Raw genomic sequence first — 4,957 nt, forward strand, 5'->3', positions numbered from 1 at the left:
AGTTTCTTAACTGGATCTGATGTGTTTGACGATTTTAACATCGGTTTAGTTTTAGAAGTCATACTCCGGTACCTTTTTAACATCAGTCTCTAGCCGATGTAAAAGGTTTAAACCTTTCTCTACAACCAGATATACACGGGTTACTATAATCCTTAACATCAGTTACTAGCAGATGTCTAGGACTATTAACATCAGTTTTCAGAAGATGTTGATGTCTATTTTCTAATATGCACTCAAATGTACCAAATGCTAAAAATAAAAACATATGCCAAAACGAAAATCTACCAAAAAAATAAAGACAATACGAACAAATCAAAATCGCAAAATTATGTTTATCATTATAAAACCGACAAGAAACCAACAAAATTATAAATTCATCAAATGTATTAACTAATTACATTATTTAATCCATCCAATTGACCAACTACGTACATCATATCTCAACTATAAAGTACAGCTAATCTTCAACTACAAACATACATCAAATTTAAACTATGAACTCTGAGACTTCCAACTCGAGTCAGTCCAAGGAGCCAATAGTTTCTCCGAACAACATTAGCAATTTGTCTGTCAAGTAATACATATTTATTGCAGGAAAGAGAACAAACCTGCAAGCAGCACTAGCTACACCACCCGTACTACAGATTAGTCCATACACAAACACTGAAGAACCTATACTTGTTCTATAAAGTCCATCAAGTAAAATACATATTCCCTGCCAAAATAATCAAGAAAAACGTGTTCAACTTATCCACAAGACACATATAATATAATAAAAAACAAAAGGATATCCTCAACTTGTTTTGATACTCAATCAGATTATCAAATCTAGTTTAACAAATGCGTTAATGCCAAATTGATTAAATGAGCTCTTAGATTGACCAGATTTAGTTAAAGATTAAAGATAAATTCAAAGCCAAGTTCAATTTTCTTCTATGGGTAATTATAGTACTAAGAATGGTTCAGATGCTAAGTAATTTTTTCCCAAAATTTAAATTATCCAGAGTAATATGTTAATAAAAATTTAATAGAATAATAATAAAAAAAGAGAAGAATAGCAAAATGACACTATTAACAGCAGGAGGTATATCTTACATGAGTAGCCTGTTACAAACTATCACTACAATCTTATCAAAATTGGGGTAAAAATAGCTCAAGTACCGACCAATTCCCCAGCTTAATACATAGGCGGGTGGCGGGGTAGCAATTGCAAGCCGACAGGCGATCTTGTATGCACCAGTAGATTGCGATTGGTTAAAGGGTTAAAAATAAACTTTAAATTCCTACGAAATTAATTATGTTGACAAAAATTTTGGAACTGTTTCTATTGTAGTATATATAGAATAGTAGGAAAATGATTTACTTACTTGCATATGTGAAATAATTTCTGAAGCAAGTTAAGTCCTTCATGCTGTTTAGCGGCGTCTTCAATTTTTTTCCAAGACCCTTTGATCACTTGTACCAGTTTTCTCTCTCACTCTGTTTATTTACTTACTATAATGTTATCGCACAAGTATGTCCTCTCAATAATACAATAACATCAAACTAAAAAACTAACACTAGGTAGAATCTATTAATTCATAAACTAGTAGCATATGCATGAACATCAGATTAACAAGTCTTTTGGCCTCTAGCAATGTGATAAACAGTAGTATAACATTTGTTATTGGTGCATCTCTGTGTCCATCCTCCATTTGCACCTCATCTTAAATGTCATCGAGTACCAATACAACTCTGCCTTCTTCTTTTTATTCCACAAAAGTATCTGCAGAAATAGAATCTCTCATAAGCCACTTCTTTATCACCTCCATAAGGAATAGATTTCCCATAAAACCAATGCTGCAAACATACATAATGTTAAAGACAGAGAGCTACCACAAATTTACTGCTACATCGGATTACGCTACAAAGTACAACCTCATTAAAAAATAGGAGAGCTTTGAAATGTGGAGTAATGTCAAACATAAAGCATGAGTAAACTCAAGCATTAACGGGCAATAATATATTAAAACTTCAACTGTATTTCACATAACACACAAACCAAAACCTAGCCAATATCTACAAATATAAGCACAAAATAAACAAAAACGTTGCCTACCCACTTACCAAAACACGAAAAACCACTTACCCCTCGATGAACAAATCGATTAAGAGAAGAAAACGAACACAAGCTGCTTGATGAACACGAACTCAAATTAACTCCTGTGATAATAGATAGGATTAGGACGATTCAAGCTAATTTAAGCAAAAACATGAGCAAATCGAAGATATTTAATAGAAGCTACTGATGAACCTATGTATTATGGAGAAAGGGGTCGACCTAATATCTGTAATTCCATTTGAGATAAGGATGATTAAATCTAATTCAAGCTAAAATATGTGCAAACGGGATTGTGCTTTTGTTTGAGTAAAGTAATTTTGTTTTCATATTTTATGTGTTTTTTGTTTAGATGATGACTTGTATGTTTTGAAAGGGGGGCGGTATGAAATTCGGTTAAGGCGGGGATATAAATTTGCAAAAAATTGGTTTAGGCGTTGAAGGGGTGAGTGCAGGGTACCAGTCATATCATGGTACTCCCCGAATGTATGTTTATAGGTATGTTTTTTGTCAAAATATATAATAAAATTTAAAATATTATTGTTATACTAATATACAGTAAACTTGAATATAAAATTAAAATTAGTTGATAGTAACAACCGAATACCATCATAATACTATTTATATTAGTAACTTTTTAAATATTCAAATATATGTAAATATTTTAGAATTATATTAATTATTTCTGAATATTTCTAATATTAAAATAATTATTAAAAATATAAACAAAATTAGTAAAAAGGCATGTCAAATCATGAAAAAGCATGTCTGGCTAATTGACGTCATGACATGCCCATCTTGACATGTCCCTGCCGCTGTGACATACACCCTAGGTGAGTGAGAGAAAATTTAAATTTTTTAAAGATAACCTAATATATCGGTCGTCGACAAAATACACATCGGTTTTTAAGAAAATGATATAAAGCATCTTTTAACATCGGTGACAACTCTAACCGATATTTAAAACCTGATGTCAATTCCAGTTTTTCTAGTAGTGGTTACAGCTTTATTAGGGCCATCATAATTTTGTTATATGCTCCGCACCTTTTGTTGTATGTTTCCTTTACTTTATCTCCAAGTTTAGCTATAGATTTGACATTTGTTCATGGATCATTTCCTTGTACAATATGATGTGTGATCCCGTTTCTTCATTTCTGGAAATTGTACTTTCATTTGACTTGTTGTGAAATGGCTAAATAAAGATATTGTGAACTCTGTTGTGCTTGACTTCACAATATATTTTATTTTGGACTTCACGACATAGTACAATCTTGGACTTCACGAGGTAGTGTGACTATGGACTTTATGATATAACATCTTTCTTGACTTCACGATATAACACATAATTTGACTTCACGATCCAGTACAGAATTTGACTTCACGATCCGGAACAAATTTGGACTTCACGATATAGACCAAATTTGAACTTCACGATATGGTATTGAACTGGACTTCACGATATGGTATTGAACTGGACTTGAAGACATAGTTATTCTAGACTTTTATACTAGACTTAGAGAAATTTTTGCAATTTATTAACTCCAAATTTTTTTCCTTCAATTTGCTGCTTTGCAATATACATTGAACTTCTACCAAATTAATTTATTCTTTGACTATTATTTAGAAACATGTTGCATAAAATTTTTTAAACTCATTATAGCATTTTGAACTGTCTAGAAAAGCAAACAAAATAAGTACTCAAAGAAACCTTTTAATAGTCCAAATGGTAGAATTCATTTTGTCATGTAAAGTGATATTATCACTTGAGCAGGCTTATTATATTGGTATAAACATGTCATGTGCTTAACGAAAAATCATATCAGTTAATAGGCTATTCTATCAACAGTTATCCCTTAGGATGGCTAGCTATTGACAGCTATAAAATAAGTTAACAAAATTATGATATATATTTTGCTAATCATTAAGAAATAGATCTGATTTCTAACAACCAATATCCAGCTTTTTTGGTCAATTTTACTGATTCAGCTACCCTTTTACCAAATGCGTAAAAGCCGTGGGAAGTTTAGGACGATTACTCGTTAAAGGAGAAAATATTAAGATTTTTTCTATAACTCACATAGTTCTAATTCGATAATAAATTTATTTAGATAACAACAATGCTAGGTTTCCCGTTCGAATTGATATCCTTTTTAAGAGCTTGTGTCAGTTGTTCTAGTTAAGCACATTCCATTAAGAACCATTTGCGTTTAAGAAACACATTCCACCGGGAATTATGAATTCGTAAATTGCTCTAAAAAAGGGGATTTAGGTTTCGTTTTGATAGTTGGTAAAAAAATTTAAAAGGTGCTGTTAGAAAAATATTGTTGCGGAAAATGTTACAAAAATGTTGATAAAATATTTACATTCTATGCGTACGAGATCTGTCATCACTGACGCACTACAACAAATATATCAGTCTAAGTAAACATCGCAAAGGTTTCCTGTTCTATTGGATACATGTGCACATGTTGTTGAGCTAATATAATCGGTCCGGATAAATAAAACTTGTTTAGATCGATGAAGAAACTCGAGATAATATAAATTATAACCACCCAATTATTAATCCCTTATTGGATCCAATTTCTCAGTATTCATCTTATTTTATTTAGACGCGCTCGCGCCCAGATACACACACATATATATATATATATATATATATATATATATATATATATATGTTTATATTGTAGCACACAATTAGTACACGATCGGATCTTATGGTCTAATAAACACAAATCTAATAAATAAATACAAGTACTTATTTGAAATTTTAAATTTTAAAATAATTGATTGTAATATGTTCATGATACAACCGATCATGATATATATATATATATTCAAACTAATTTTTTTTACCTA

General features: G+C 31.0%; 1 long non-coding RNA gene across 2 annotated transcripts; it reads right to left on the reverse strand.

The window, feature by feature from the left end:
- Positions 1–366: 366 nt before the first annotated feature.
- Positions 367–2,540, reverse strand: LOC141671160 (uncharacterized). Of its 2 annotated transcripts, none has more exons than XR_012554984.1 (4): positions 2,321–2,540; positions 2,129–2,202; positions 1,368–1,765; positions 367–715 (listed from the first exon to the last, which is right to left on the reverse strand). It is a non-coding gene; the product is annotated as an uncharacterized LOC141671160 (long non-coding RNA). The 2 variants fall into 2 exon arrangements; XR_012554985.1 differs by having other exon boundaries at positions 2,294–2,540.
- Positions 2,541–4,957: the final 2,417 nt, after the last annotated feature.

The sequence above is a fragment of the Apium graveolens genome, chromosome 1, assembly GCF_009905375.1.
Source record: "Apium graveolens cultivar Ventura chromosome 1, ASM990537v1, whole genome shotgun sequence".
In the NCBI taxonomy this organism is placed as follows: Eukaryota; Viridiplantae; Streptophyta; class Magnoliopsida; order Apiales; family Apiaceae; genus Apium; species Apium graveolens.